The sequence below is a fragment of the Engystomops pustulosus genome, chromosome 3 (genome assembly GCF_040894005.1).
Source record: "Engystomops pustulosus chromosome 3, aEngPut4.maternal, whole genome shotgun sequence".
NCBI classification, from domain to species: domain Eukaryota; kingdom Metazoa; phylum Chordata; class Amphibia; order Anura; family Leptodactylidae; genus Engystomops; species Engystomops pustulosus.
In genome coordinates, this window is record NC_092413.1 from 195,367,791 (window position 1) to 195,381,682 (window position 13,892).

The window sequence follows — 13,892 nt, forward strand, 5'->3', positions numbered from 1 at the left end:
CTCATTTACTAAGGGTCGCACGCTGGGCTTTCATCGGACTTTGTACTTTTTTGGGGGATTTCACGGCTTGAACAAGCATTTAACAAATGTCTGCACTGGGATTGTGTTGCACGTGATCAGTTTTTTGGCGCAGCAGCGATGGCTTCCATGTGACACAAATGAGGGGGGTGCCGTTGGACGATCCGACTGATTTGGTCTGAGCGCGGGAGTTACGTTTAAAATTATGTCGCAAGCCCAAGCAATTACATGCATCACTAAAAAGATGGTGAACTCTGTCAGACCTGAGCGGGGAAGCGACACATGCAGGATATCGGGCGCACGACCTTAGTGAATTGCGGCACAGTGCAGTATCATGGACAATGCACTTTCGGTGAACTCCATCGGACAGGTAAGTAAATGTACCCCAGTGAGGTTTTTTTTGCCCAATACACCATACACATTGCTTTGAAAGAATATCTATTTGAGAATAGATATACCTCTGGTTATGGGGGGGGGGTCTTACTGATGAAGCCGGCCAATCCCCGGAACAGGGGTCTACAGCATAAGTTTACATGGAGCAGTGATTGAGCATCTCTATGGGCTGATGGAAATTGTCCGTCATTGTCAGTCGGGAGGAATAGGGAGTGTGTATTAATCATGACGGTCCCAGGGATTATACACACACACACTTAATCCCACGAGGAATGAAGCACTAGTGCACATGAATGATCGGTGCTCCATCCACGTCTATGGAGAGGCTGGAGATCATAGCCTTGGCAGCCCCAGAGAAGTGAATGGACAACCAGTTGGACCCCCATCGATGCCCCTCTCCATTGGTTGTCTGTCATATCAGCTCAATAACAGTGAATAGGACCGTCTACATTTGTATAAAAAACACCATATCTTTCCGTCCCTTTAAGAATAAGAGAGAACAAGGATTTCTGAGACGACCAGAACATCTTTAGGGTATTGCTGATAAATTTTGTGCATAACGATACTCAGGGAGAAAATGTCTCTCTCTTCATCATTAGATTCTGCGCCGTCTGAACAGGTGGCAAATGGATTTTGTAAACAAGTGCATTAGTGTGTCCTGAGAGGATGTACAAGTAAACTTTGTGTCTTATGTTATGGGTGTTTGCTTCTCAGGGGACACACTGTTGCCAACTAAACAAATGCAGAAGAGTCGGAGCATCTCAATCATCGAAGTCATTAAACAATCTTTTTATGAAATGAATTAATGGTAAAACAAATAGAAACATAAAATTTTTTTGCTATTGACGGTAATAACGTGGATCTACGTGGTACAGACACAGGGATATCCAGCATTAGTAATGAGTATTTATAGTAGATTCTAATTGCATAGTAAGTAATTCCTGTGGTATAGGCACATTCAATAGGAAACACCTGTACTTAGACGCAGATCTATACTGTATACATATAAACATGTGCTTTTAGAGTTTTTATAGTAAATTGGTGACTACATATTTAGGAATGTTGAAATATTGGAGTGTTGAAATATTGGAGCAATCAATATATATATATATATATATATATATATATATATATATATATATATGCGGTCCCCTACACAATATACAGTTCTAACTTACATACAAGTTCAAATTAAGTACAAATCCAAAGAACCTATCTTGTATGTAACCTGGGGACTGTTTGTGTATACGAAGTTCACAGGAGGGAAATTCAGGGGCATCTTCGCTATAACTTGCTGTCCCTTACTTTTGATATTGATCACATATTTTTATGACAGGTCATCAATATAAGATCAGTGGGGGTCCAAAATCTAGTACCTCCATTGGTCTACTATTCTCATCTGCCTCCGGGGTTTCCAAATACAGTACACAGGAGGAGGGTGAAGCAGTACACACCACTACACAGGGGCGTAACTAAGAGAGGCTGGGCCCCTCCTTCACCTTTAAAAAAATATACATAAAATACACTCATATAAACACACATTAATATACTTATATATACAGTATATAGATATACAGCATATACACACCATATGCACACATACAGCATAAAATTACATACAGTATGCACACCCCTCACATACATACATACATCATATACACACATACATGCAGTATCATATACACCCATGCAGCATATGCATATCACATATTCCCACACATACTGTAAATATACACATACATAAAATACCATATACAGAGATACAGCATATACACAGCACACACACATACAGCATACACAAAATACTCAAGATCCCGGGCCCCCACACACAATGGCTTAACATGCTTTAATCAAGCTCAACTTTAGGAGCAACAAGATGCAAAAACATATATTTTTCTGAGATACCAAGTTGCTCATTTAGTATTGGATTATTGTTTATTACATATAGTAAATTAACCTATTAGTTATTACCTTATTGTGAATAAAACTTTGTCTGAATGTTATCTATCGTAGGTCCAAATTATAGACAAACACAATGGGGCACATTTACTTACCCGGTCCATTCGCGTTCCAGCGGCGGCTTCTCGGACGAGCGTTCGGGTCTTCCGGCGATTCATGAAGGTCTTGCGCCCGATGTCCACCAGGTGTCGCTGCTGCGCCAAGGTCCGCCGAGTTGCGCCGGAGTTCACTGATCTCTTCCTGGTGCATGTGAGTATGGCCCGTGCGACCAATTTTTTTTTCCGAATCCGTCGGGTTTTCGTTTGGCCACGCCCCCCGATTTCCGTCGCGTGCATGCCAGCGCCGTTGCGCCACAATCCGATCACGTGCGCCGGGGTAATTCATGGAAAATCGTCGCAAATCGGAAATATTCGGGTAACACGTCGGGAAAACGCGAATCGGGCCCTTAGTAAATGACCCCCAATGTAACTAATCCAGTAATATGGGCACTTGTATCAGGCATGTTTTTTTTAATCACATTTCGAGTACACATGGAAGAAAAGACAATGGACCTCTGTCATGAGCTAAAAGACAAAAGGAGTTTCAATTCAGGAGACTCATTTAGACTGGTTACTGGTGCTCCGACCATTGGATAGAGGCACACAAAGCATAGTTACTGACTATTCTGTTCTTCTCAAGACAAACTATGTAGTGTCGGACAAGTTCAGAGGACCTCCGATTATACATCAACCTATGGTTAGAAAGAAGTAGTCATCCGGTAAGGATGACTCCAAGGACATAACTGGAAAATCTGAAAGTTGTGAAAAAGAACTCAATAAGTAATAGAATGAGACTGCAGGACACTTTGGTCATGTGTCCACTATTAAAAAAAACACAGATTTTTGGTGGCATCCAGTCTAAGGTTTGCTCTACTGGCTGATCTACAATGTTCTGAGAAGTTTTGTGGACAATGTGGAACTTTTAAATTCAACTCTATGTGCACATAAAGGGGCAAGTCAGTACTTAGTCAGAGTTTGAGCCACTTTTATTACTGATGTGTGCCACAATTCTGCAGTATCAACAAAGTGCACCAAAAAATAATGGTGCACACTTCCCGAGTAGTGCAGGGGGTGCCAGATTCATAAAGACCAGGAGCCAATTGTGATGAATCTGGCAAACAGCACATATATAACAAAAGTTGAAAACAGAAACTGTACAGGAATAACTATACAATTGGTTATAGAAGCTGTACAGGTAGTTGCACCAAAGAGTAGGTGCCCCACATAATATTGAAATCTACATAACCTATGGTACCCCTCAGAAGGAGGGGCAAAGATATTAGGCGAGGAAGAAATTCAAAAAGTTTGTAAAAGTAACAAAATTTTATTATATGTATGGTAAAAACACAAAACCATAGTTGGACATTTGTTTAAAAATGTATGACAAGGTTACAGGGTGAACATACAGCAGAGAAAGAAAGCAGTCATACCCGGACACAGCAGATTGCACATAGGGTTGAACAATTTAAATGGGCTGGTGTGCATAAAATGCAGGTCTATTAATGGCATAGTTACATGCACATTTGTGATGGCATAGCAATGCTCATGCCTAGTCTAGGTATAGCCAAATAGGGCATATAAGTACCAGTCCTTACCGTGTTGATAGGTAGATGTGCAAGGTGTCCGGGGATGACTGCTGCCCCGACGCGCGTTTCGGCTCTTATTGAACCTTCGTCTGGGGCTCTTATTGACTGATTGGCTATACCTAGACTAGGCATGAGCATTGCTATGCCATCACAAATGTGCATGTAACTATGCCATTAATAGACCTGCATTTTATGCACACCAGCCCATTTAAATTGTTCAACCCTATGTGCAATCTGCTGTGTCCGGGTATGACTGCTTTCTTTCTCTGCTGTATGTTCACCCTGTAAACAAATGTCCAACTATGGTTTTGTGTTTTTACCATACATATAATAAAATTTTGTTACTTTTACAAACTTTTTGAATTTCTTCCTCGCCTCATATCTTTGCCCCTCCTTCTGAGGGGCAAACAGCACATAGTACAGACTGCACTATTTCTGATAAATGTGGGCTTCTGTTTCAGTGGAAAACAATGGCTACACCGATGGCTCACATCATCAGGTAAAGCATGGTGGAAGAAGCAGTTTAAGACCTTCCCACTCCACCGAGATACATGCCGCAGGGCGCTGTAACACGGGGTAAGATAGGAAATGTCCTATCTTTCCCCTGTTTATGGAGCGGTACAGTGCCGCACCATACCGCTCCATGCTTATATATACGTCCCCCAACGGTTGTGTGAATGCAGCCTTGAAGAAGATTGCAATGACAGTAGTCTATGACCTCAAGCTGAGGAGGTGATGGCTGATGCAACAAGACCATGGCCCACATCAAATAATAAATGGCTGAACATACATTGCACACAAGGTATCCCAGAAATATTGAGGAAGTGGAACATCTTTAAAATTTCCAAAATTCCTCTACAACTTTTTTTTATAGGAAACATTTGGTGGACGTTTGGTGGACGCAGGGGAGTTGGGGTTCTTGAAGTTATTATAGCTATTATATTTTATTTCTATTTATTTCTACCTGCAATGACGGTCCAATTCTTTCTACCGTTTCTGTGATATTACTTTGATTACATTGTCTTTGTCTACCACCGTGTCTCACGCGGATTCCAGACCATCTTTATATAAGTAGATTTAATGCATAAATCCAGGAAAATCTAAGGGGTTCACTAACTTTCTTTTTTGTTTTAATATTTAATATCTCTTACAGTGCATCACAATATAGGGAATGATTAAAAACACAGAGACTCAGTTACTTAATAAACTACTGATGCATTGATGGACTCAGAGCCTACCAAAATGATTGGGTCTCCCCAACCTGATTTCAAAGACATGTTACCTGTGTGAACTGTGCCATAAAGTCAACAAACTAAGAAATACCCTGTTTAAGGCTATGACAATGGACATGCCTGATTTCTTAATGCCAGACTAATAGATTATGAGTCACAGGTGGCTTTTCTGAGATCCCCCCACTATCCCCAATCCCACCCCCCTCACATCAGAAATATCCCATCGTCTACTGACGTTGAAGACCCAATACTAATACTTTCCTCTATACCGAATATTAATTGGAGAACAAAGCAGACTGCATTCCAGTCGCCGGCGAGCACATTGTAACGCTCACAAAGTGCTGCAAAGAGAAGTCCACTTTCCATTGTGAAGATATTAGCGACATAAATCTTAGAGCACAAGCCAGAGCCCCAGATAACACAGTCAGACGCTGAGCCAGCTGTTTTCTCTCTCCCTTCCAAATGAATCCAAACTACAAACACGTTGATATCCTTCTCATACAGGGAATTTCTATGGAGACACGAGGAACAGGATTTCGATTATAGGGCATGCAAAGGGGTCATTGGGTTCTTAAAAATTTTTTTTTAAATAAATGCAAATTTTTTACTTTCTTTGAATCCTACTCATGTTTTTCAGACTGTTAGTCACTCCTGGGTTTTCTGTTATGTGCTATGGAGCCGGTCGCTAGTCTATTTTTCTGCAATGTGCTGCAGACATGACTGCGGCCGGAAGACAGAGTGCACTGGATTTAGACAGCAGTAGCCAATTGCCCAGATGCATAAAGCAGGTGGGAATTTCAACGCGGCAAAGGGTCTGCTGGCAGATCGAGCATTAATTTCAGTCCCTGTTCTCAGGAGTCATGGCAGACTCTTGATTTAATAGCTCTCTATGGGAAGCCTGCTGCAACCAGGTTAGCAGCCACTGAGAACAAATACTACATCCCCAGCAACAAATGCAAGAAAGAATAAGACTATGCGGTCAGCTGCAGACCTGAGGAACTGTCCTAAGTTCTGAAGATGTTTGCTACAAGCCATTGATAACAATAAGAAAGCAGTTTGGATGGAGAATGAAGCTCCATGCTGAGATCCACCATCCACAGTGCAACATAAATCATGCCTTAAAGTTCATTCCCTTTTGTAAAAAGTAGTTAGGATGCGTTTTTAGGCTTAATTAGTCCAAAATCTGGAACTAAAGGCATATTTCATGGAGCAGACAGCAGGAAGCAGACTCAATGCAGCATCCAGAAGTCTGTGTGGAATTTTAATCCATGGATACTGCAATGCCAGGACGAGCCAGCAGTAGCGATGGGAAAGTTTAATGATAAATAACCTGGCGGATAAACACATGGACTTCGAACAACCCCCCCCCCTTACTTTATGACAGCATGCTACTACACACATCACATACAAAGCCATAGGTAGACAGTCATGCGTGCACTACTACAATATCGGAGCAGGGTTAACCCCTTCCCCTCCTTATTCGCCTGTTATGGAATTTGCCAGAACGACAGTACAATAAAGTGACAACACAATGCCTTTGTTCCTCCCCTTTGTTACTGCTCTTACTATGTCTATGGAACTTTTTGTATAGCTAACACATTGCAGATGTGGGAAAAGTGCAAAAGCCCTAGACGCCGCTGTCATTTATCATCCATCAGGAGGCAACAATAACACAAGATATGATTATTTTTATACACCAGCCATAGAGATAAGGTGTAGATGCAAGAGACAAGTTCGCCTGGAGATGCAGACTTAATGCAATTGTTGGTGTAGTGTGCTGTCTGGGATGGGAGTAATGGCATCAGACATGGGGGGAAATGACAGCTTTGGAGTTTGGATAGAAATGACTTTTATCAGATCCCTCCTGAGATGCCTGCTTGTGTCTCCATCATCCTCATCAGTGCTCGGCACAAGTTGGGATCTGGCGACTTCTGGTAAACATGCAGCACTTTCAAATTAGGTCAATCACTATCTGTGGAGTCTACAGACTCCTATCTACATACACAGCTCAACTTTTAACACACTCAGCTCTGCTACATTGCCAGCAATCAGCCTGTTCTACTTTACCATAGACAGAGCTTGCATACAATCCACTTTAGAGATGCTTCAATTAACATCTATCAACAATGACCCAAAATTCTGCTTTAGAAGTTGAACATCTAGACAAAAACAACCACGTCGGATAATTTTAGCTCCCATTGAAAGTTAAGAGACCAAGTTTACTTTACTACTAGACATACACCCCCCCCCCCATTATACACAGACAAAAGGTATATTTACCTGGAGTGCGGAAGGCGCAATTCTCTGTCCACAAATTCCAAAATCGGTGACTTTAAGTAGGCCAGAAGCTTCTAAGCCTTCATTCTAGAAGCAGACACCCCGAGTCCCCACTTAGGAAATGCACCAAGAAAAATTGACAAACCTCTTCCATGACAACTAAACTCTTCTAATGCATTTGAACGCCCACCATTCCTCTTCATTCATCCAATCAACTTTTCCACCGCACCTCTTCCCTCTCTTTCCTTCAGTGGATGCTCAGAGACGAGATCACTTCTCATCTGTATGCTAATTATTGTGCCACATGGACAATAGTAATGATGTTTTCAGACGAGAAACGCAACGGACCTGGAGTCAAAAATAGATATTAATAGCTTGACACCATTAAACGGCGAGAATGAATGAGCGTGTGTGTGTGTGTGTGTGTGCGCGGCTGAGGCTCAGGCATCTACTGTGTATCCTCTATTATGAAAGCGGCAGACAGTCTGCGAGGCAATGGGCTAGAAAGCTTAGCTGTGTAGTATGCATGAAACACCAACTCCCTCTGAGACCACATTACTGCTGCAGAATAGCACCAGTCGCGGATTGCTGACTTACCCTGTCTCAGTCTGACATCCTTGGAGAAGAGCAAAACATGTCCATTCCCCAAAATCCTAACGTCTTGGTGCACTTGAATGCTGAGCTGTAGATTTTGCCAGGTCTGCCTTTGGATTAAACAAATGATCTCCAAGTCTCTTGCTTATTGGGCTGCTCAGACAAGTATAGGGATGTACTGTATGCTTTAACATTGTACCCACAGGCCCCTAAATCTCTAGAGCAGACTGGGTAGCGTGTGCAGTGCTGTATATATCGTAATAGATGGGAACTCAGCAGCTGAGCAGTGTGTGTGAGTGTGCTGCTATTATATCCGTGATATTAGAACGGACCGGGACATGAGATATAACACATAGGCGCGCAGGTCACCCATCAATGATCAGACGTTACAGTGTGATTAAAGGGAGACACAGCTGGGATTGTGTCTAAAGTTCTTGGCGCGAGAGTATAGGGGATGCCTAATATCACTTATGTAATCCATCTCCAAGCTGAAAACGTGACTGCGATTAAGTCACATTGTGGTTTCTTCAGCCAATCGGTGGATTACGTCAAATTGCTAAACTGTAAACAACCGGGGATCTCGGATTGAGGGAGGCATAGACCTCTCTGCCTGGTAGGATAGGCGTCGGATAAAGTCTATAGGACGTGTCTAGGGGACTGCGCTGGTATCTGATGTGAAACCATTGTTACCAAGCAGTGGATAAAGTTAATCTTGGGTATACTTTGTATCTCCTGTTAGACAGGCCACAATATTTTGTATCAATTTGCAAAACACTTCCTTACAATCGACCACATTGGCATTGAATGACGTTCATGGTAGACGACTGGCAGTGCTAGTATGGCAATAGTAACAAGAGTATCGGTGTAATAATAGATAATTGTCACCATATAAGAATATCCATACCAATATACACATAAGAGGAAAGACTTACTAGACACATACAAGCAACTGCAGCACTACAAGGCCCAGCAGTCACTAAGCATCACAGATGGTTAGGACCAGCAGAGACACAACCACAGGAGTCCTTGCCTATCTACCTGCGGTCTATAGAGGGATAAATAAATCCCATCCTTATCGTAATGAAGACTGGCATGTAATTCAATTGACGGATATGACTCAGTGCATGCAATGTGACTAAAGCGCGTGTGACTTGTTTCTCAAAATATCAAGGAAGCACAGAGAAGTACTAGGAAGTTGGGAAAAGGGGGATGGGAAGGATAACATGTGAAGGGAGGAGTAAAAGGTGCAGGGGGAAGTGATGAGGAAGACAAATATATCTATATATATCTGTATATGTAAATCTCCTATGCAATAAATGTATATTGCATGACCTGGGAATGGGGGGGGGCTGGAAGATGTAGTATAGAATAATATATTAAAACAACACTGACCCAAAAACTTACCCTAACTTTAATGTGAGATATAGGATGATAAAGAGAAAGACAGATAGATAGATATGAGAGATAGGAGATAATAGATAGATAGATAGATAGATGTGAGAGATAGATATGAGAGATAGGAGATAGATAGATGATAGATAGATAGATAGATAGATAGATAGATAGATAGATAGATAGATAGATAGATAGATAGATGATAGATAGATAGATAGATAGATAGATAGATAGAATGAGAGATAGATAGATAGATAGATAGATAGAATGAGAGATAGATAACTAGATAGAAAAATAGATAAAATAATAGGTAAATAGATGAAAGAGATAGAGTGGACATAGATAGATAGATATTATAGGTAGATAGAATAAAGCACTGATAGCAGTATATAGTGAAAGTAGTATAAGGCAGGTAAGTAGTATCTGTTAGTTTGCTGAAACTAAACCAATCAGCATGTGATCAGAGGATCTAAATGTCTAATGTGTATAAGGGTTTAGCAACACCAAGGTGGATGAGAGTTATACTATGTTGTTAGCTAAAGGACAAGAAAGGTGAAAGATATATACTGGAAAGAAAGAAAGAAAGAAAATATTTTATAACATATTAAATAAAATAAGGAATGGATGGATAATTGATAGTACGTAACATAGATTAAGAGATTGCAATAAGAGATAGTAAGAGATATATAGTTATTAGATAGATAGATAATAGATATATAGATAAGATACATAGATTAGTTAATATAGATGGATGGATGAACAGACAGACAGATAGATAGGTAAGTGGAACTTGGGTACCATGATGTAACACAGTCTCACATAATCCTACATGGACTATACATGGCCTATACACGGAGTATACATGGACTATACATGGACTATACATGGACTTTACATGGACTATACACGGACTATACACGGAGTATACACGGAGTATACATGGAGTATACATGGAGCATACATGGAGTATACATGGAGTATACATGGACTATACATGGAGTATACACGGACTATACATGGACTATACATGGACTATATGCGGAGTATACACGGAGTATACACGGAGTATACATGGAGTATACATGGAGTATACATGGACTATACACGGAGTATACACGGAGTATACACGGAGTATACATGGACTATACATGGAGTATACACGGAGTATACACGGAGTATACATGGAGTATACATGGAGTATACATGGACTATACACCGAGTATAGATGGACTATACATGGACTATACATGGACTATACATGGACTATACACGGAGTATACACGGAGTATACATGGACTATACATGGACTATACACGGAGTATACACGGGGTATACATGGAGTATACATGGACTATACACGGCCTATACAAGGAGTATACACGGACTATACATGGAGTATACATGGACTATACATGGACTATACATGGAGTATACATGGACTATACATGGAGTATACATGGACTATACATGGAGTATACATGGACTATACATGGAGTATACATGGACTATACATGGAGTATATATGGACTATACATGGAGTATACATGGAGTATACAGGTCACTGTGGGACTGTTACTCCTGATAGCACAATGCTGCCTCCTGAGCTCACGCTGCTGCTGAGGACAATGCATTGTGTGCACAGCTCTCCCCCTGCCTGCAGTCCCTGCTGCACAGAGCCTTGTGTGTCTGCAGGTATCAGCACTGGACAGCTCCTAGTGCTGAACCAGGGGAAGTCATGAGCCCTCAGCACAGACTGACAGCATAGAAAGCAGCTCTCAGGACAGAACAATGACAGCCAACTCCAAATCCTACTATAATCACATTAATGAGATTAATCAGTGAATTAGCAGCAGTCAAATGTCAGGGAATCTAAGCTTGGTAATTACTTTTTTTTTGGTGGTGTTGGGTAAAGGGAAGGGGGGGGGGGGATGAACACACACAGTCTTATCATTGACACCCTGGGATATCTCAGCAGATCCCTTTAACACCTGTATGTGACAAAAGCAACATAGAAAGTAACAACAATTATTCCCTAGATGTAGCAGAGCTGAAATGGTTTGAGAGCACTCAGTAGTTTTCCCTGCAGTCCCATGCAAAGGCTAGACTATTGTGCCAGTGAGCCAACTCAGCTCTGCTACATCTCACAATCACATATTCATTAAAAAGTCACGGCTGAGTATGAGTATGTACCATAAACTTCTTACAACATAACTAAAACTAGCAAACAAACATCTACTAAAAATAAGATGAAAGAATCAGTTGCAAGAAGCCACCACTCCAGCGTGATGGATTGTGTGGATGAACCCATCAGTCTTCATTATAAGTTTAGGGTGACACGTTTTCCCTGGACGCCGCTGACCAAAACAAAGAGTAACCTCACACAGCAGCAACAGAATTCTACATTACCCCAAAAATCCCATTAAATTCTTCCTATAACCCACATCTGATAAATAGAACATGATTCCCTTGACCACAATCAACATAAAAGAAGACTTGTATGCTCTATACTGATGTAGCAGTGCTGTGTTTGTTGATGTAGCAGTGCTGTGTTTGTTGACGTAGCAGTGTTGTGTTTGTTGATGTAGCAGTTCTGTGTTTGTTGACATAGCAGTGTTGTGTATGTTGATGTAGCAGTGCTGTGTTTGTTGATGTAGCAGTGCTGTGTTTGTTGACGTAGCAGTGTTGTGTATGTTGATGTAGTAGTTCTGTGTTTGTTGATGTACTAGTGTTGTGTTTGTTGATGTAATAGTGCTGTTTTTGTTAATGTAGTGGTGTTGTGTTTGTTAATGCAGCGGTGCTGTGTTTCTTGATGTAGCAGTGCTGTGTTTGTTGACGTAGCAGTGTTGTGTTTGTTGACGTAGCAGTGTTGTGTTTGTTGATGTAGCAGTGCTGGATCTGTTGATGCAGTGGTGCTGTGTTTGTTAATGTAGTGGTGCTGTGTTTCTTGATGTAGCAGTGCTGTTTTTATTGATGTAGTGATGCTGTGTTTCTTGATGTAGCAGTGCTGTTTTTATTGATGTAGTGGTGCTGTTTTTATTGATGTAGTGGTGCTGTGTTTCTTGATGTAGCAGTGCTGTGTTTCTTGATGTAGCAGTGCTGTTTTTGTTGATGTAGTGGTGCTGTGTTTGTTAATGTAGCGGTGCTGTGTTTCTTGATGTAGTGGTGCTGTGTTTCTTGATGTAGCAGTGCTGTGTTTCTTGATGTAGCAGAACTGAGTTTGCTGTGTTGTCTTTAGATGCAACTTTTCAGCTCCTGGTGCTGGAATAGGAAAACTCATGAGCTTTCTAAGGGCTCACATCACACATCAGAGATCACATCTCTTTTTGACTTAGTTGCAAGTCTTTCCATAATACATTTTGGACTCACAATAACTGAGGCAAATAACTAAAGACATAACTGACATGTGAACTGGCCCTAAGTTACCTTATTCAGTGCAAAACTACATCTACTTCATCCGGGAACAAGCATTCCACAACATAAGAGGACGTAAGGCACGAGACGCATGCAAACCAGAAGTTATCCAAACCGGGCAGAGTTAAGCCAACATTTCCAGCAACCTTTAACTTGACTTTTGCCAATGCTTTCCAATGGCGCCGCACTGCAACGTGTTACCAGACTCAAGTTAAAGACTAAAAAAAAAACAAAAAATGATAGTGAAAAATGAGCCTACCACCAGAACTCTGCTGTGTCTCCTCCACAGATATCTGAACCAGACCCCCGCTCCGTGTAAGAAGTGTAAAATGACACCCAGTCCTAGAAAAAAGCAGCGCTTCCAGAAGACAAGAGGGAAAATCTGTGTCTCTCCCGCTTTTCTGTGTGTGTGTCTCTCTCCTTAGTGTGTGCTGAAGCTTAGGGGAAAAATGTCGCCCTGGCAGGAATGACAAATGCGGTACGATAGGCTAGCAGGCCTAAGGGATCTGCTACACTTCCACACACATCCTCTAATGCACGCACTCCCACTCATGCTCTCTATAGGCTTTTTTTTTCACATTTTTTTTTCACCAGCTCTAAATCCCCGGCATATGACCTTCTGTTAAATAGATAAAAAAAAAAAAAAAATTTGCTTATCAGTCATGCAAATGAGGCTGAATTCATTTTCCACAACAGATGGCCTCATAGATAATGATGATGGAAGAGAGAAAATTGAATGTCTCTCGCAAGGTGGCCATAGCAACTGAGAGCAGAATAATATCAATAATAAGCTCGCTGCATAATAAGGTTGTCAATCCCACCAATCAAAGTCCACCGGATAAATCAGGTAGATCACCCCCCACCCTCCCAATACCCCGAAATCCCCCCCGTTACATGATATATTTTCACCTTTCGAGAAAAAAAAAAGGGTTTAACTCTATGTATTTCACAGATCATGGAAGGGATCCAGACAGACGCCTGGCTGAGGA

At 41.4% G+C, this 13,892-nt stretch overlaps 1 protein-coding gene across 8 annotated transcripts in view; it reads right to left on the reverse strand.

The window, feature by feature from the left end:
- The window catches only part of MYT1L (myelin transcription factor 1 like), a 325,893-nt gene extending 312,495 nt beyond the window's left edge, over positions 1-13,398 (reverse strand). For 2 of the 8 annotated variants that reach the window (XM_072143496.1, XM_072143491.1), the window contains exon 1: positions 7,507-8,013. The gene's annotated coding sequence lies outside the window, so the exon portion shown is untranslated. Of the gene's footprint in view, positions 1-7,506; positions 8,014-8,100; positions 8,515-13,162 lie in introns of those variants that run through there. The other 6 variants (XM_072143501.1, XM_072143500.1, XM_072143492.1 and 3 more) reach the window with 5 other exon arrangements.
- Between the last annotated feature and the right edge of the window lie 494 nt (positions 13,399-13,892).